At 34.7% G+C, this 20,637-nt stretch overlaps 1 protein-coding gene across 13 annotated transcripts in view; it reads left to right on the top strand.

Moving 5' to 3' along the window:
• The window catches only part of Mbnl1 (muscleblind like splicing regulator 1), a 168,817-nt gene that overhangs the window by 95,672 nt on the left and 52,508 nt on the right, over positions 1-20,637 (top strand). Inside the window, exon 1 of one of the 13 annotated variants that reach the window (XM_010625334.3) lies at positions 20,005-20,129. The exons of the other annotated variants lie outside the window; for them this stretch is intronic. The gene's annotated coding sequence lies outside the window, so the exon portion shown is untranslated. Of the gene's footprint in view, positions 1-20,004; positions 20,130-20,637 lie in introns of those variants that run through there. 13 annotated transcript variants of the gene reach the window in all.

Below are 20,637 nucleotides of genomic sequence, written 5' to 3'. Positions count from 1 at the left end.
ACACACATACATACATACATATATAATTTTTTCATTACATCTGAATTTTGGGAAATTTTTGTTAATATGTGAAAAGTAGCAGAAATGTATGGGCTTTCTTGCTAGAACTATGTTTATAAACTTCAGGCAAGAATAGAAGGAGCCCAGGGTCTACCAAACTGTTACCTTGATTTACTGGAAGGTAAAAGTGAAAACAAACTTCACCCATAATTGCCCATTACTGTGTTAAGGAAATTTCTATTTAGTTTGTTTTAATATAATAAATGTATTTTGATTACTTACTGAAATAATATAGTGTAGCAAAATAGTATATGTGTCCTTTGTTGTTTGCTAGAAAATAGTTTATTCAAAAACTCATTTTGGTGATAATCTAGTATATTTTTCATTAAAAAATTTATAACAAAATAAGAGAATAACAATAGTTAATCATTATCTTCAGAGTATTCAGTGTAAGACATACACCAAAAAGATTCTTACAAAAAAGAAACAAACTTTCTTTCAGTGAACTAAGATAAACTAGTAGTATAAATGAAACAATTTAGCATATCTAAAAATATTTCTGAAACAAAGCAATGATACAATTTTGGGAAATATATAAATATATATATATGTCCCCCTACTTCCTGTTTATTTCTTTGCTCTTTTGCTCTGTGTGTGGATATTGTGTTTCTCATATAAGAAAACCATGTGATATTTGAGCTTGTGTCTTATTTCGCTGAAGATTATGTTCTCAAGTTGCATCCATTTACTCACAAGTGTCCAGTTTATCGTTCTTTATGGCAGCATAGTACTCCATTGTGTATAAATGCCATGTTTTTTTAATTCATTCATCTTCTGATACGCATACATTCTTTTTCCAAGATTTAGCTGTTATAAATTGTGCTCCTGTAACCATGGATTCATGTTTCCTTGTAATATGACTATGTTGGAAGGATTCCGAGAAGGGGGATAGCTGGGTAAAATGGATTTCTATTTTTAGTTTTTCGAGGAATCTTCACATTGATTTTCATAGTGGTTGAACTAATTTATACTCCCACCCACAATTTAGAAGAGTCTCTCTTTCTCAAGATCCTTGACAGAATTTATTACTGGATTTTTTTTTTTATGTTTGCCAGCTATTCCACAGAGAGAAGACCAGCATCAAGAATATATATAAATAACTAAACAAATTAGACCCCAAAATTAAAGACTCACTTAAAGACGAGGCAATCAAAGTGAATAGACACTTCTGAGAAGTGTGAATGCCCGTAGATACGTAAAAGAGACTCATCATCACTGCCCATCAGAAATGCAAATGTAAAGTATTGTGAGGAACCATCTTAGCCTGGAAAGCATGGCTATGATCTAGTACATTTATAGCCAGCAAACTTTACTTACCTTTATTGATTAGTTCTTTGAGAATTGACCATAACTTAATGAACACGTAATTGTTCTATTCATGTTTGTTAATTTCTACATCTGTTTTTATGAAGCACATTTTTATCTGTTTAAAAGATTATTGATGTAGTTTAGATTGTAACAGTAACATAAGAAAAGGCTAGTTTTTTGTCTCTTGAACATTACCAATCAAAAAATGTAAAAAGTTTACTTATTTGATGTTAGATAATTACTTGATTGACTATTTTAGTTTTCAACTCTTGTTTGAAACATGCCTTTTAGTTGTAGGTAATTGGTGTATTTGACAGTTGATTTGGAAACAACCTTAAGTGTAGCTAAATAGTCATAACAGACTCCTTAGCAACCTCAAGGAAGATATATTTAAACTTGTTTAGTAAGCAGAGGTGGTGATGTTTAACCAAGTAAGCAAACATAAGTATGCAATAGTGTGCCTTTAAACCCACTTGGCAATACAGGGAATCACATGAAAAACTAGCTGACTGCTCTTTCCCTGTTTGTGCAGTAAACTAAATGCCTTTCATACTGATTTAAGGCAAAGGAAACATTTCTAAAATCTAATGTAAAATTATCAGGGTAAGAGTACATTATGAGTCTGTGATAGAATCCTAGGTGATGTTAGGTCACACAACATTGTTTAAGAGACAAAAGCTGCGATATCACACATTATATTAGCAAAAGAAATTGCTGAAAAAATGCAAGTAGGACTTTCCTGCTCCACCTGTAGTTTCGACTGAAATGTAAAATTGAAAAAATCAAACTTTGAAAATGTAAAATAAAATAGAAGAATGTTTTTCTAGGTTTGCTTAATTGTTATACATATATCTTGGTCTTTAAATGCCGTTGTGTATGTATCCCATCCCGTTCAGCTACATGGAGAACCATTATCTGTAATGCTTTGCCAATTTGAAGGTCTTTGTCTTTACTGGACAAAAGAAAATTCGAGTTGAATAAATTTGCTCCTACTCCGTTATCTCATTATATAGGTTGCTTTAGCAAGGGTTGTCTTTTCCTTATTTTTCTCACTGCTCATATCCAGATTTGTTATTCTTAACATTTGATCTAAATTCATCATATTTTTGCTTTTGCAGTCCTGGTAATGTTTCTTTAGCTTCCATGTCACTCTGCATTTGTTAGTATGTTTCCACATTTACCAGACATAACCCTTCTGAGGACTGGTTCTCTAAATGAAGGTAGTCAGACCTTCTGACCTCACAGCCAGGACAGGGGAAGAGCTGCTTGATGCCATCCCTGCAGTCAAGAGCCTGTATGAGAAAGGGTTCCTGGAAAGTAGTAGCAGGGTTTATGCTGTGACAAGTTTTTACCTTGTTCTCTCTAAAATCTTCTACCCTATTAAAGCGTGTCTATCTTATTGCTCAGAGAACATGGTTTTGTACAAATCGCCTTGCTCATGGGTGCTCAGTTGAGCTCTGTTTTCTGTAATCTTCAGCTATTTCAGTAGGTGGGTTTGGAATTTCACCTTAAACCTGGAGTTCTCACAGATTGAGCTCAAACCCTGAGGAGTCTTTAGTTGACTATCAAGTGTATTCTGAGGCCCTGCAATAATTGTGTGTGTGTGTGTGTGTGTGTGTGTCTGTGTTTATGTGTATATATGTATGTATATATTTATGACTCCATACCTGCATTTTTTGGGAAGTGAGTCTACAGTATGTGAAGTGTCCTCCTTCATGACCCTCCTCAGCTGAAGAGCTGTTGGTGGACAGTGTAGAGAGGGAGAGTTTATAGTGAAAATAGCAAGATTTAGAAATCTCTGGTTATAGAGAATTACTAGTTTGTGAATAGGCAGTATATGATGTTACATGAGATGAGCTGGTCTAGGGGCCCCATTGTAACAAGACCAGCATTCGTTACCCCATGGAGTAGCTGCAATGGAACCGACTCCCAAGTGATAGCTTTTGAGTTGTTTTTGTAGGAATCCTCTGGGAAGCTGTGTACTGTATTGAAGATGAGGGGAGAGCTGAATGCTTTTCAGGACACAGACGTATTTTAAGTTTATTTTTTGTTTGTTTTATCCTTAAAAACTATCTTTGAAAAGTAACACCTAACAGAAAGTATAAATTTGGAGTCTACCCTAAATTTGAGACTAAGAGAATTTGTGATTTCTTCTTCACTCAATTTAAATCCCTTTTCCATTCAAATCCATACTATTAAAGGGAATACTATTAAATGTATGGCTTACTAGATTTATTTTTTATTTAGGTTAAACTTGAATCTGATTTTGCAACCTGGGTTACTCCTTTAAATGATTAAATGACAAACATTTTCATGTTACTTTACAAAATACTGTGTAACCTTCATAATTTATGTGCATATTCTTATGGTCTCCATATCCATTTGCTTAATATAAAACAGAAGCTCCTAATATTTTAACAGATATACTTTGGGAGGCGTGATAGGTGGAGGTAGAATGTGGCAGACTCTGTAGAGGAAATGCTACTTAGTGGAGTACCTACCAGTCTTTATGCCTTTTATTTGTATACCAAGGTATTGAAACATTTTCAAATATTGTTTGTATTGAAAATAACTCTTAATGTTTGAAGTCCTCTTAGGTTGAAAGCCTGGCTGGTCAGTTTTAGACAAATCATTGAAAATGAAATGTATACAATTTGAAAAGAATCCGAACAATTCAAATTGATATTTTAAAAACACAATACTCTGCTATAAACTTTTAAAAATAACAAAATTTAATCTCTGGCTCTAATGATGCTGTGAAACACATACCTTAGAAAATAAATAGCACATAGATTGTAGTGAGATTGCGTCCTCTTTGGAAGCCTGACACAGTGCCACTCGGTAACCAGATCACACAGGCACTGTACCAGGTTGTTTTCAACACTCACTGACAGGTGTTGTTTTTCCAACTTTTGACTTTAAAACTTTGAAATCTAAATTTTAAGGCATTCTAATTATAAAACCAGGGACATTCTTGTATGTTGCTTTGGCAATATCTAATGTTAAATCTATGCTGTCAGTTTGAAATTCCAAACCTTGTATAGTCGGACAGGCTGTAGTCCTGAGTTGGTTGGTTGGTCACTTGTTCTTCTGAGTATTGCTTGTAGGGTGGCTTCCTTAGTAAGTGTATTCTCATAAAATTTATTCAGATAACTATTATACTCGTTCAGCCTGAAAAGAAGATTAAATGACTGTAGTTTTTTAATAATTACTTATACTTTTAATATAATGTAAGATAAATTGTACCTCTTTGGAAGTCTCAGAGATTCTATTTGGTGATAAAGCTTAGTTTTTAGATTTTTGGATTTCAATTATATCTAATCATGCTTTCTCTGGATAATTAATAGTGGATGATATTAATATAGTAGTTGAAATATTCCATTTAATACCTTTTCCATATGATAGGTTATTCTACTCTCAAGAAAGAAAATTATAGTTGTAAAAATATTTTTGTTACTGAGGTACAAAGAAATCCTTTGGTTTGTGAATGCTACATCAATAATTAAATTAATCTAGTTAACATATTCATCCCCTTTATTTTGTGGTGAGAACATGAGATACACCCTCTTCACAGTTTTGAGATGTATGATGTTCCATTAACTATATTCGCCACACAGTGCAATTAATCTCAAAAAAACTTCATCTTTCTCGTCATAGAATCACTTTATTTTATACATAGTGAGTCAAGTCTCATCCTAATACATTGATCCTTTCAAAAAACAGATTAAATGTTTCATTTGCTATTTAGAGCGATACTGAAATGAATACCCTCTGAGAACTACATGGTAGAATTTCTCCAAAATATTAATATTTATCTCTGGGGTCACCACCTAAACACTAATAGCACTATGCCTGGAATTCCTGTCATGGACTGTCAGTTAAACAGTAATAAATGTGATTTAGTAGTTCACTATTTTATATCCTGTGGCTGGTCATGGTCATCTGGCTAACACCTATCCCATATTAATCCCTTGAGTCAACAGTCAGGAACATTCAGTGATATACTTGAAATATTTTTTAACATGTGGTATTTAGAATGTTTAGAATGTCAAAGGAGCCTTTGTAATGATCTTCCCCCTTGGTAGTTAAAAAGTTATTTTTAAAGTTATTTTTCAAAGAACATAGTGTTTGAAAACTTGCAGGAAATATAAATCTAGTAGAATACTTCAGGAAAAAAAGTTCAGTTCTAGGGGAGAAAATCACACTGTACATTGAAGTGTTATATTAATAAAATATTCTGTGAAAAATTCAAGAAAACAGAGTACACTGCTCATTTTTGATTGAGGAAAGGGGCTTCTTTTTAATAAATAAAAATGTGTTTGCTGCTCCCTTGGTGAGCTACACCTTTCTCTGTAATTGTGGTTTTCACATTGTATTTTCCCATGTAAATGACTAAAGAGATTACATGACTTGTTCTAATTTTTCACAGAATGTATTAAAGCCTGTTTCTATCACAACAACTTCTAATCGGCAGATCCCATTCTGTCAGTACTCTCAAGCCTGTTTTTCTTGGGTATATTGAATTGTTAGAGATGCTTCACACAGTGAAAGTTAGATTTGGTATTATGATGGCATAGATGATATTACTGGCCAATAGTTTATTTCATTATATAATTCAGCCGTGGTATGTTTGTGTAGTGGGTTACTACAGAGATAACACATAGATCCCACCAGTCTGTTGGGTATTAGGAAACCTGCTGAGGATTGATGTTGACTCTTCAGGTTTGCAAACTGATGATAGCATCTTGTCTTACGTTATGCAAGTGCAGCAGGCAACTGCTTCACTTGCAGAAAAAAGTTGGAAAAAATTAAAATAGTTTTGGATAACATTTCAGATGTTAAAAAGCTCATCGATGGATTTTAGCTACTTATAGCTTTGACTTTAACAATACAGAGTAGATTAATTTATTAGAAACAAACCTAGTTTGCAGATTTCTTCTCATAAATTTTATCTCTTGAATCAGTGTGGTGCAATGTTGAAGCAGGTATTTGATAAGTTGGATTCAGCTACTGCAGTGTTATAAAAATAGATTAAGTAAACAGACACAGCAGGCCAATGCAGCTTGGATTTTGAATCCTTCTGAGACTCAGTATAACCTTAATAGACTGTAGTTCTAAGGAGAAAGAAATACAAATCCCTGAGGTGATTTTAATATGTTTAATGAAGGCAAAACTCTTATAGCAAAGGATCAGGTGTTGTGTCTTATAATTATTTCAGAGAGCTTTATTTGAAAGCTTCAATTTTTAAGCTATTTCAGTGTGCTGTTTTTTTTTTTTTGCCTTTGCTATTTTTATATCACTGCAGTAGCATGACCCTGCACCAACTACAAGACAGCATTGCATTTAGTGTTGAATATAAAACTGTTATTAAACAAAAGCTAACAAAGCGTATCCTTAGAAAAAGGGAAATAGCCTGTTATTGAAAACTTGAATATTAAAATGAAATTTGTCTTCTAATATTAAAATGGGATAGGACTAAATGAAAATGTATATTCCCTCCTCAAAAGCCATTACTTAATTAGATGAGAACCAAAATAAGTTTAGTCACTCGTTTTAATTATTCTTCACTGTTGCAGATGTTCTGTAAAAGTTTTCCTTTCTCATATACCATCTTTGTTTTTTAAAATCACTTTTTAAAAATTGTTTAAAATTTTTTTTTCATTACTCTTACTACATTTTTGGATTTTATTCCTTTCATCAGAAGTTACAGAAAGTTTTTATGGTTGTGCAGTTCTATTTTACCTAGCTATATTTTTGTTATATTTTTCTATTCCATGTTTCCAGAGAAATTACACACACACTTACACACACATTTTGTTGGTAAACTTGGTTATATCCATTTATTCTCAGTTGTCTAAAAAAGCTAAAGAGCAACTTAGATAAAAAATGGTAAATTAAGTTGAACCTAGTGGTATATGTCCCAGCACTCTGAAAACTTGAGGCAAGAGGATTGCAAGCTCAACCTGGGAAACTTAGTAACTTAGTGATTCCCTGTTTTAAAATAAAAAATTAAAACAAAATTTAAAAAAATGAATGATGATGTAGTTCATTGTGAAGGCCCTGGGTTCAGTACCCAGTACTGCAAAACCAAAACAAAACAACAGTAATAATTCACTCTCCACAGATTGATACATAAATGAGTGAGGAATGTAAAAAGCCAAAATGGAGATGAGGTGGTGTACAGATCCTTGTATTCTCATCCATTCTTGGAGCCACTGGCCTTGAATGTGGTTTTATGGACAGTAGGATGTTACTAGAGTCTACATTCTTGTAGTTTAGATTTCTGGTTTTGAATATTCAAGAATTCAAGTCCTAAAGAATTGTGACATGTGATTGATAGTTTTGGTGCTCCAAGCTGGCCCGATTGTACCACTGGAGAGGGCATGTAGTTGGCTGCCAAGCTCCATACATCTTTATTGACTGTTCACATAAAAAGAAATTCTGATGAAGTGTAGAGTACTTTTCTGTTTGGGAATTCATAAGGGGGTGGGGCACAGCATTAAAATGCCAAGTCTCTTTTCATACCAGGGCTGTACAAACAGGACTTGAAAAAAAACAAAGGTTAGTAGTTCTGTAGATCTTCCGCTTTTATAATCCTAAGCAGTTCGAGTCTTATAGTTGAGTGAAACAATATTACTACACCCCCCCACACACACAGTTCCTGTGCTAAGAGCAGCTGTGTTGGTCTGGGGAATTTCAGATCCCTAATTCTTCCCTCTGCTCATTTGTAATCCCAGCCTTCTGGGAGGATATGTGATTTGATGATACATGATATGAGAAACAGGTAGGAGGAGCACAGCGTTTCTAACAAATGACCAATGATACAGTAAGAGATCAGAGATCTAGTAAGTTAAAGTTGGAAATTTTGACTTGTTTTTACTGGTATTCAGCAAGTATGCACAGAGAATATAAGGTAGTCCATAGGTGCACTACTGCCACATGTGTATAGTAAATGAATTAACTAATTACAGAAATATCCTTATGTATCATAAATCATACTCTAAAATAATAGACATAAAAGGTAAGCTGGTGATAGAATAGTTTTGCATTAGAAAATATGCATAGTCTTGCATTTAGAAAATATGAATGTGGATATCATTCATAAAATTTAATAACACTTTTCTGGATTAGAGCCTAATTTATTTTAAATCTTGACCGAGTTCACATGAAATATTTTATAGATCTTTAACGGGAATCATTCTCCATACATATCCTTTTATATGTGTGTATACTGAGCTTTCTTTATAACACACAGATACACATAGATATGCTCACATACGTATGGGCATACACACGCATACACATACATACTACTAGCGTGGTAGCCTGTAGTAATTTAGTTTGAGATCAGACTTCTGGAAATGTACCTTTTCCTGTAATGGGGAAGCACAGGCAAAGACCAATATCACCATTGCTAGTTAAGGATGCTTGATGGAGGGAGAGTTATCAGTAGGGCTTTGGCAAGAGTACCTTTGTTTAGAAATCTGCAAAATAGCAGACCAGGAGCCAATGCTTTGTAGAAAGCTTTGAAATGCATGAGTGTGGCAGGGAGACCGAAAATTTTCATCTAAGGACCCCAGAGGAACGTGTACTAAATAACGAGTACACTCTACCAGTATTTTCTGAGTGCTAGGTATCCAGATTTTCATTTAAGTCTCTTATATCCTCTCATGTACAGAGTGTATTTATTCCCATTTTATTGGTGAGTAGTCTGTGGTACAGAATATTAACTCATATGCATAAGCACACTGGATTGCCAAAAACCAAGATTGAGATTGAGACCTAAATGCATCTTTTGCTTTTAGAATGTTGCTGCTGTTAAGGTTTAAATATTTTATCAGTTTTAAGAGAACTTTGCAAAATAATATTATACATAAGATACTCTTTCATGAAAGAATTAAAATCTTGCCAGGAATAAAGAATGATGGTCTCAAGTTTGAAATATGAAGTTAATGAATCACGTTAATGTAACCACTTAAGCTTTTGTTCATTCTTTTTACACAGTCATTCAAATTCTTGACCTTATTCCTACATTTCCATTTCTTCTTTCACCTCCTCATAGCTATAAATCTTCCTTCTTTTAACTTGATCTATGTGACTTTCTTGAAAATCTCACGGGGAGCAATAACATTTCTTTCAGAGAAGACTTGCAGAAAGGCTCACAGTGTAGGGGAGCTTAATTCTCCATGCTCTCTTATTCTCTGCATTTACCTCCTGCCTGACATAGTTTTGTTTTTGCAGTATAAAGCTAAACACATGCTAGCCAGCACTGCAGTGATATTTCCTGTGGAGGACACCTTGGCACGATTCAGGATAAAAACAGAGTATACGTGAGAAGTGAAAGAGCAAATTTGATCAGCAAAGTGCTGACATCCTAATTGCAAGCAGTGAGAAGTAGCATACAGTTGCCTGAGGAGTGCTGAATCTGTTTGTCTCTCCCCTTCCCAACCCCACCTCAGAGGCTAACAGGAAAGCACATTCTGATGAATCTATTCCAATTCTATTTTGGTGGGAAGGGCTGAGCTTGCAAGGAATTGGTAATAAGGTATTGGCATTCACTTTGCTTTTGTCATCAATGAATTGCTAACTTAAGTTTCTTTTACTTAATGTGAGTTACAGATATAGAGAAAAAACCTTTAAGTTGTGTAATTTAGAGTTTGAAAATGTGTTTTCATTAAGCAAAGGCAGTTGAGATTTATAAATAGCAAGTAGTGGTAAAAGACTCCTCTTTAAGTAGTACAGTGTAAACAGATCTTAGGTAGAGGTGCCTGAAGATGAACTTCATTTTTAAAAATAAAATTCTCTGTTTAGGCAATAGTATATCTGTATTGATACATATTTTACTTCTTGTTGCTGTACAGTACTTTTATTAAAAATTTCAGAGCTTTCTTTGAGAAAAATAAATTGATATGTTATCTGCTGGAGTGTTGTTAATGGGGGACATAATTCAACAAATCTAGTCTTTTGCATATATTTACATTTCATGTATTATTTCAAAACACAAAAAGTGAGTGGAATGCTTTTGCAAATCAGCATACTTCCCGTACTTCTTTGAGTAAACAACTACTGCAGAATCTCTGCTTTTGTTAAACAGCACAAGAAGTACAAAACATTCCAAGTGTTAATGATTAGTTTTTGAATGATAAGTGTCTGCTATAACATTTCTTAACTTCTTTGTATTTTTTTTCCTCCTTGAAAAAATTATGTAATAACCTTAATTGGATGAACTATAATTTCTGGATGGGAAAGGTACACAAGAAAGATCATATATTACAAAAGCAGCCTCTCAGAATATTTCTGTATTCTGCCAATACTATTGCGTTCTTCTGAAAGGCAGCCATTCCAACGGTTTTGCAGATATGTTAGGGTGAGTTCATATTAAGATGCAAACATATTCCTGAGAATTCATTTGAACAGAAAGTCTCAGAGACCCTCTTTTTATCTTTTTTTTAACAAGAAACATGCGTATGCAGATGGCCTGTTGAATTTTCTAGCATTTTATGAAGTATGCAATTTACTGCTCAGACCCTAAATTTCTAGATTGGCACTCTTACTGTTCCAAAGACCCTACTAAAAGCTGCCCATAATCTCTTGCCTAGATGCAATAGAAAGATAACAGAACTCCCTTACTGCTCTGTCTCCCTCATTCCTGTGTTTCTACCTGAAATCCTTTTCCTTGTGTACTTGTTTTCTATATAGCTCTGAGCTACTGGAAAATAGACATTACATTTCCAATAGAGTGGGTGTAGAAGGGGTCTGTAATGCAGGCTAGAATTATAAATTACCATGCAACTAGAAGCTATCTGAAAGAAGTTTTGATATCTAAGCCTGATCACAAGTTTCAGAATACATCTATTGGATTTGATGATTCCAAGCCTTTCACTAGTTGATACGTTATCCTACCACCAAATGGCAGCAAAGAATTAGAAGTCTTTGAGCTCATACTGAATTGCTGGCTGACAATGAGTGATACGAAATAAATATGAATATGAATATAAATGATCTCAATTCTGAGATGATATCCTTTAACCTCTTGAAGGTATTGCTGAAGATACCCTCTAGTGGTATCTTCAGTGTCTAACTACTTTGCCATTTGGAATTACATTTTGTAATGCAATTTTTTTCCTATTCATCATAATGATAAGCTATCATTTGTTATATCCATTAAAACATCAGTGTAGTCAAAAGATAGGCTACTAACAATCTTGTGGATATATGTTCCCCTTGCCTATATATGAGCAGCGATTGGCACTGTGTATTTGAATATTACATAGTTCACTAGATCTTCAGAAAAATTGTTTTTTCAAGTCATTTAATTCTCAGAGTCCTCGTAGACATTACCACTTTCTGTAGGAGATAAGAAATTGTTTTAAATATTTATTTTCTAAGAACCCTACTGAAAAATAGCATCTAGTTTATAGAGCTTTCCTAGCAGTTATTGAGGGTAACAAATTTAGTATGAATTTATTTTTAGCAATGACATTCAATTCTTCCTACCTGGTTTTCTCAGCTGAAGCTATATTTTTTTTTTTTTTTTTTTTTTTGTACTGGGGATTGAACTTGAGTCCTTGCACTTTCAAGGCAGTTGGCGGAACCACTGAGATAAATAAATCCCCAGCCCTCAACCTATCATTTTTATAACTAAGATTATCAGATAGATTTTTCTCATGATTTCATCCAAAATGAGAACCCCTGAGACTTGCTACTATTGCTGTCGTGGCAGTACTAATTGTTGGGGGGAAAATCTTTGTTCCTAATGGTAAGAAAGATAACTTTATTTACAGTTTGCACAAAAAGTTTTAGGCAATTAATGGAAATCTGTAGTTTAAATATGTACTATTTTGACAGCCATAAGAATTCTGTCTGACTATATCTCTGTACCGTGAGAAGAGTCTTGTACAGATTGTTCCCTAATTGCTGCATTTTTAAACACCATTGTCTATTTGAGTTCAACTTGATACTGTTTTAGTTCTGAATATAGCCTGCCCAATTTGTTTATACAGTACATGTAAAGCAGGCAGATGTCCCAGTCACTTGTAATTGTGCTATGACCTTGTACAATTTGCTTACTTTTTCTGGATCTCTGAATGCTTGTCAGCAAAGTGGGAGGTAACAATACTCACATCCTAGAATGCAGGGAGTATTATGGTGAGATTTATTCTTTCTTCATGCCCCTGCCCTCGTGGATCTTACATTTTTAGTGGAGGAATCTGTCAGTAAGTAAGCTCAAAATAAGCAGAGTAATTGCAGGCATAACAAATGCTAGAAAAAAAGTTTAAACAGCAGTTTGACTCAGGTGGAGCTTGACTCTGGGAGCACTGTAGATCTAAAGTGGATTATGTCCACTGATCTTTTGAAAGAGAATCCATAATAAATGATATTATTTTTCCCTCATCATACATAACCTTGTTATCTTGTATTTTAACTATTCATCATCTGTAAAATTCAAATTTTTTTGGCACTAAACATCTAAAGATGGAAGGGATTGGACCAGGAGCATTTGTACGAAACTGTATCTCCAACTCTTTTATTTTTATTTTTTATTATTTTGAGACACGATTTCACTAAGTGGCTAAATTGCCCAGGCTAAGCTCAAACTTGCAATCTTCCTGCCTCAGCCTTCTATGAAAAATGTTTCTGTTTTCAGGAATTTAAAATTTTATAATAAACATGTTTTTCCTTAAAGGTCAATGGAGTGATGGTACATTTTTGTTTCTTCGAAGGGTAATATAAATTATTTTAAAATTCTTATTTTGTTCAGATACAGGCTCACTATTTTACTGTTTATCAAATGATAGTTCTGATTTATTATTTAAGGGTATTTTTTGTTCTCCCATTTTGGTGCATAATCAGTTCCACAGAGAACATCTGTGTGCCAGCTTACCCTTTTAACCTACCTGTGTAGTTTGGGCAGCTATTTTGCCTAGGATTGCTAGGTTATAAATAACCAAAACTGTCAGTACTCTTGAATTTGCTTAATGTGTGCAGTCATTTTGTATCCTTAGACAATCTCTGCTTTCCCCTCTCTTCCTGAAATTCAAGTAGACCTCAGCAGAGCCACTTAATGAGTGGATTTCTTTGCTTAATATTATAGGTTGTGTAGCCTGACATTTAAGATACTTCCTTTTAACTCTCTCTGAATTTAACTCTCCTGAACAAAGCTTTTATCAGAAAAGATTAGTTTGCCACTGTCTTTTAAGTAGCCTCAATATTTCAAACTTGTGCTAAGTTTTGCTTCCTGCCATTTTGACTTTGAGGACTTCCTGACTTTTTGGATTCCTGGGGAGCCAATTGTGTTACAGCGTATGTAATCCTCAGAGTACAAGACCTAGATTTAAAAACTAAACTTTTATCTATTAAATACTCTTTGATCTTGAGCAAGTCATTTCGCCTCTCTGAAATTTAATTTCCTTATTGCATAAAGTAGTTAATACTAGTTAGGTTCTTGGAGTGGTTAACAATGTGCTTATAAAAGTGCTTCATTTCTAGTCTGTCCTGCACGTTTCCCACCTTAGTATCCCAGCACATTTTGTGTTTTTATGTGTTTTCTGAAATATACCCTGTGTTAAACTTTTTTTTTCTCATTGAGTTTATTGGTACATTTTAGGTATACAGTACAGTTACATTCATCACTGGGATCTTGTACCTCTACATGACAGGTCTTGGTTCTCATTTTTTCCCCGTACCCCTGCCCTCCCTTCACTCCCTCCTCCCTTCCCTATTTACAAAAACTTTATTTCCATTTTTACATTTTCTCTTATTTTTTCCTTTCCTTTATTACCTTTCCCCTACCCTTCCCACTTCCCCTAAACCTTTAGCCCTTCTCTTCCTATTACACATTGTCAGTTATATCATTAGGATCTTATTTACAGTTATACCTTTTCACTCCAGAGAAGCTATTTGGTATTTACACATGTTTGTACCCTGTGTTAATCTTTATAACCATCTTTTCATCTGTAGTTTTACAGATCATTAAGAGAGAGGGGCGGATATTAATATTCTCAAAAAGTAAGTTTAGAGATTACCTATTTTAATGAGCCATCTATTCTTCAGTGAGCAAAATGCTTAGTTTATGAAAAATGATGTATAAGGAATGGTATTAGAAATGATGTGAATAAATACATGTTTTTAAATAGAAAACCCACAGAAATATATTAAAGAGAAACGCATTGGAATATGTAGTGTTTTTTAATATATCAATGAGAAGACTCCAGAAAGTCAAATGACAGAGTGTACGCATGTTATCCAGTGGGCTGTTAGTACGATACCAAGAGAAACTATAATAGGGCAGTGCCGCCAACCCCGTTCGGTAAGATGTTATGCACTGCTAACATGCACAATCTAATGCGCAGGTTTCCTCAGCTTTAAAAAAACTCTTGACAAGAAGAACATTGGTATTCCATTCCAAGATCCGTTCCATCTCCAATGAGAGAGCTGTCCATGATCTGTACATTTTACCTGAATCCATTTAAAGTATTCTTGGTCCTTTCATGGTAATCTTGTTTAACCTTTCCCTAAAACATCCCCATTGACTCATATATTAAGGATCTTTTCTTGCTGTCTTATCAATAGTTTCCTCGAAGAAATCTATGCATTCTTTTAACATACCTTCCCATCATCAGCTAATTTAATTTAGCAAAATCCTGGCTGTTCATAATGTTGAAAACTGCTCTTTGATAAAATTCTTCATTCCCATAATTATTCCATTTGAGTATCAGAAGTTTTCTAGACTCATACATATTAATACAAAAGCAAAATCACCTACCAAATGGTCTTGAGAAATCACAACTTAATTTTAAAAAATCAAAACAAACCAAAATCAGTCGCTCCGACTGTTTGGGTAAAGAAGGATTTATTGTTAAATTAGAAACCACAATTTCAAAAAATGAAATCAGAAATTATTTTAAAACTGCAAACATTACCCAAAACAAAGAAAGATAAGCATAATTTCAGAAATAGCTAAATATAGTTGTATGTAGAGACTTTTAAGCTTATTTTGGTTAATTTAGTACTTTATCACAGTTGTGATTCAGTGAAACTGCTTTAGAAAAATTGTTTAAAAACTAAGCATATCTGTATTTTCTTAATGCTAGTGCATCTAACATACCAGTTTAGCTCAATATCTTTTAATTTAAAAAAAGATTCTTTCATGTTTGATTTCATAAAATGGTAGGATTATCAGGTAAGTGATAGATTATTATTTTCACATGTTACAGCTGAGTGTGCCAAATTCAGAAACCATAGTGAAATTATTAATATCAGCCAGTAGTAAAATGAAGCAAAATGAACTTTAGTTTTTATTGTTTCTGGTTTTTGTGGAGTTAGGGAAGTATAAAATGGATGTTCTAACAAGAATTAATACAGTAGGACACAGATCCATTTTAGTTTCATTTTTTTGTTACGTTTATTGGTACTTTTTAGGTATACAGCACAGTTGCATTCATCATTGTGATCTTGAGCCTGTACATGATGTGTCTTGGCTCTCACTTTTTCCCCATATCCCTGCCCTCCCTTCCCCCACTCCACCCTTCCCTATTTACACAGACTTTGTTTTCATTTTTTCCTTTTCTCATATTTTTTTCTTTTCCCTTCTTTCCTTTCCTCTACCCTTCCCGCTTCCCCTACTCCTTTGGCCCGTTTGTTCCTATTTCACAGTATCAGTTATACGATTTGAACCTTATTTACACTTTTAGTTTCATTTTATTGGTATATCATGTGAGCTTTACTTTAGAACCGTTTCCAAGCTAACTACAATATTGGCAAGTCTAATAATCCAGGTTGCAGTTAGTATTTACTGTTTTCTGATGGGATTGTAGTATGGAATCCAGTTTTCATTTTTATATGAAGGAAACAAGCGTAGAATAAAATTTGCTATGAAGTTGCAAGAAATTAGAACATAATAAAGCTTAATTTGATGTTAATTGGCAAGTACATTTTGAACATTGCTGCCCTTTTAAAAATGTACTGTACTATATGCAGACATATAGTTGGGTAATATTTGTGATTTTGTTTGTACCTATATTATATACACATTATATTTTGGTTATATGATGGGCATTTTACTTTAAAAGGTATCTGTCTTTATTCATCCATTCAAAATGAATTGCAACTATTATCAGTTTTGGGGAATCAACTGGAAAATAAACAGTTGTGGTTCTTACCTTTGCTGAGTCTGGCCTAGTGGAGGAAATAGGCAACTGATACGCAGTTTAACTGCTGAAGTGTGTGAAGTGAATGCTCTGGCACCAGCTAGAGGAACATAATAGACTTGAAAGGTGAAAGAAAACCCCTTGGAGGAGGTGACGTCTAACTGGAGACGGTACCTGTTCCTAACGGGGGTGGACACACAGACTACGTATTTCAGTAGCCAAATTAACTTGTGTAAAGATATGTGTTGTGCAAGGGATTAAGCGTAGTAGTGTGGCCAAAATACAGTGTGCGTGTGTGCGCGCGCATGTGTGTGTAAACTGTATACTAAAAGATGATTTGGATAGAAGATTATGAAGTGATAGGTCTGGGATCATTGTCTGGAAAAGAGTAAGGTCTGGGCTACTCTTGCTTGATCTGTCAAATGATTGCTTTCGCTACTACAGGCCTTCTTACATTCCTATTTGATGAAACAATGAAACAATTAAATACAGCTTTGCTAACGTCATCCCCACCCTATTCTGTGGCTCTCTGGCTACAGAAGGAAATAGAAAATCTTTCCAGAGTACTTAAATTATTTTCCAAGTCAGATTCTGCTACTTTTCAAACTTATTTCCCACTACTTTTATTACACATTTGTTACTTGTCTTTGTTGCCTCAATCTGTGCTATATCATCTACCTCGATATATCTTTTTTACTTTCTCATGTGTAAATGCTTTTCCTTTGAAGCTATTATCTGAATTTTTTTTTTTTTTTTTTTTTTTTTTTTTTTTGGTACCAGGGATCAAACTCAGGACCTTGTGCTTGAAAGGCAGGCAGGGTGCCACTGAGCTAAATCCCTGGCCCTATTACCTATGGAAATACTCCTTTTTCCCTGAAAAGAACTCTATCTGAACATCTCTGATAACAGTCTTTTGCCCTCTCACTTTATAATTTAGCTGTCTCTATGTGCCTTTCTTCCTTTTTTGTGATATGTGTCTGATTTATTTTGTTATCTTCACTCTCCCCTAACAGTTAACACATGAGAGGTTTCACTAAATATTCAGAGCATAAATGTGTGGTATACTCTAGGCAGTGTTAAGATGTGGTATATGTAAAGCAGGACTACTTCTTTCCTACCATCCCTTCTTTCACTTTCTCTCCCTCATTTTCTTCCTCCATCTCCCTCTCTCTCCTCCTCCTCCTCTCCTTCCTCTGTTCCTCTTCCCTGTACCCCTTACTTCTTTCCTCTCATCCTTTATTTCATTTTTTGTAGCTTGTCAGGCTATACTAGGAAATAATGAATTAAATGTTCTGTTCTGCTTTTACTTGCCTGTGTGTGTGTGTGCATATTTGTGTACATACATACTATATCTCCAATTGATCTCGCTCTTCTAGAATAAGTTTATAGAGTCAGTCTGTTCAGGTATCATCTCCAAAAAACAAAAGACTTGTTCAATATTTGTTGGAAAAAAATATATATAAATTTTCATTTTCTTTCTCTGTATAGTTGTAATATGATTTGTTTTATCTGAAAATAAGAAGAACCAATAAATTAAATCCAAGATCAGTTAAGTTATCTTTGTTCTGACTAATTACCGTTTGGATATAGGCTGACTCTGATAATACAGTGCTACCTGAGTTCACAAACTTAATTTATTCCACAATTCTGGAAAAGATGGCCACGTTCATGTTCATGCAGGGAAGATGGCCACTGTCCTATTTGGCACCTTGATGCAGAGTGTGAAAACAAAAACCAAATTTTGTCAAATGCTCGTTTGTAAACCACATTGTTTGCAAACAAAGCATTCCTCAACCAAGGTACCTCTGTACTGGTACTTCCTAACTTCACAGTTGAACATTATGTTGTCCTTTCATGAAATATTTAAACTCTGGAAACCTCAAATTTTCTCATTTGTAGTGCAGGACTAATACCAGTCATCTCATGTGATTGTCATGAGAATAGTGGATGTTGTTGTGAGAGTTAATGATAGACATTTTAATTAACTTTGAACAGGACACAGAGCAAAGGATTCTGCCGATTTTTCCCAAAGCAAATGGCAGTGTTCTTGCTCAGACATCTTAGCTCTTCACTTGAAAATTTATGATATGCCAGTATACTTTATAAACATTTATTTCAGCTGTAAAATTTTTTAACTTAAGCTTAGACAATTTATAACTGAGTTGTGAAAGCATTAATGCTGAGTTAATATAGGAATTTTCCAAGATCTGTAGGTCTACCTATAGATGTATAGGTCTCATTGGATGATGAAGAAAGTAAATTTTATAGGTTCAGTCATTTACTCATATTACATACTATTCGTGTATTACATGCCATTAGTGTTGACTGTATTAAAGAGAAAAAACTTCAGGGCTTTCACGGGTACATTTATGACTTACTATCTATCTCTGCTTTTCTTTAAAAGTTGTTGCTTCCATAGAACGAGATGTTGAGAAATAATTCTTTGGTCACAGAGGTGTTATTGGTCCTGAGCCCTTGTCTAAAATGATGTGCCAAAAGTAACAAAAGACTGTAACTCTTTTATGTAGTACTTTGGGTCTGAATGCTCTTTTCCCCATTTTCTCCCAGGGAAAGAAGCTGTTTAGAATATGGACTGTTTAGAAACAAAAGTGGCAGTTACCTAATTGTCTAACAGATAATATTAGTAGATATCTTGAAGCCATTAGCAGAAACTGGCCTTAAAATAACTTTATAAAAGGTTGTGATTGCTGTGCAAATAAGAATAGTTGTCTTTTCTTTAGAGTAGCAGACATTATAATCATCCAGTGGATGCCCAAGGGCAGCCTTTAAAATAAATGTGTATGCCCAGGACACAGCAGAGATTGGCTCAAAATTTCTAGGGATAGAGCCTGGATGTAGGAATTTTTAATTGATTAATTAATTTATGGTTTTTATTCACAGTCATGACTGAAGAAGGCTGGTGTCTTTGAGTGAGTCACGGTGCTGCCTAGATGAAGTGATGGCTGGCACACTCCCAAATTTCCTTTTGTCCCCCAGAAACTCATTCATTCAACACACACTTATAAAAAATGTTTACGTTGCTAAGATAAACTTAGTTCTGCCTTTTAACAAGTTCTTTATCAAAAGATATTCATAGACTTGTGGAGAGTACATATGATGTAGTTTGGTGGTGCTGAATTCACTACGTATATTGTATGGGGCAAGAAAAGAAAGAAGAGGGAAAAAAACAAAATTTCCGCAGAAAGTAACATTTGAAAAAGATCATTTCTCATATGTACACAGATTTAGCCTATCAAAGGAAAGTGATTTCTTTTTTTTTATCAACCCCTTTGAAATGCAGAAGCCTAATTTCTTAATAGTGAAATGGATATGAGCTGACACCTATAATGTTACTAGGCAAAATCTCTGTCAGCTACGCTTGGAGTTGCTGCTACTTGGACATAAATAGCAAAGGCACTCTGTGGGAGGAGGCGAGGAACTAACTCAGTGAGGTCACAGAGCAGTGGGTGGGGCTCCTGGATACATGTGTTGCTACAGGACTATAAATTGGCCTTCTCTGGCTAATCAAGGCATACTGTGGGTTCACGAGGAGAGAGTCTGACTTGAGGGGGAGCAGGAAGGAGAAAGGGGTGGTCTCAAGCATGTCTCCAGGTATGGACCTGAGCACTGGCAGGCAGGGATTGCCAGGCTCCAAGGACAAGGAGACAACCTCAGTCACTTCCATTGGCCATATTCTAAACTATGATCGTGCTTTTGTATGCATTCCCTCATTTAATGCCCACATCGTCCCTAGGGGTGGTATTCTTGTCCTCCGTTCAGTGACGTTGCTTAATTGAACTTCTGATTCCAGTACATGTGATCCAGTGAGTATCCAGCTGGAGCTAGGTGCTCTTTTCTCATCAACTCCTTGAGACTGTTTCTCTGTGCGTATATCTATGGTGTGGATGCAGAAATAGTTAACAAAGACCATATTTCCTACCTGGGAGGGAGCACAGCTATAATATAATTATTAAGAACTTCACTGAAAAAAGCAGCAAGTGGAAAAGCTGGGAATGGTGGTAGATTTTGTAATCCCAGCACTGGGGGAGGCTGAAGCAGGAGCCCAATCTGGGCAATTCAGCAACTTACTGAGACCCTGTCTCAAAAAAAAAAAAAAAAA

Source organism: Fukomys damarensis, unplaced genomic scaffold, assembly GCF_012274545.1.
Source record: "Fukomys damarensis isolate Sample0158 unplaced genomic scaffold, DMR_v1.0_HiC HiC_scaffold_37, whole genome shotgun sequence".
Lineage (NCBI taxonomy): Eukaryota > Metazoa > Chordata > Mammalia > Rodentia > Bathyergidae > Fukomys > Fukomys damarensis.
Note: the sequence above shows the minus strand (reverse complement) of the source record. Positions and strands in the feature narration are given on the sequence as shown.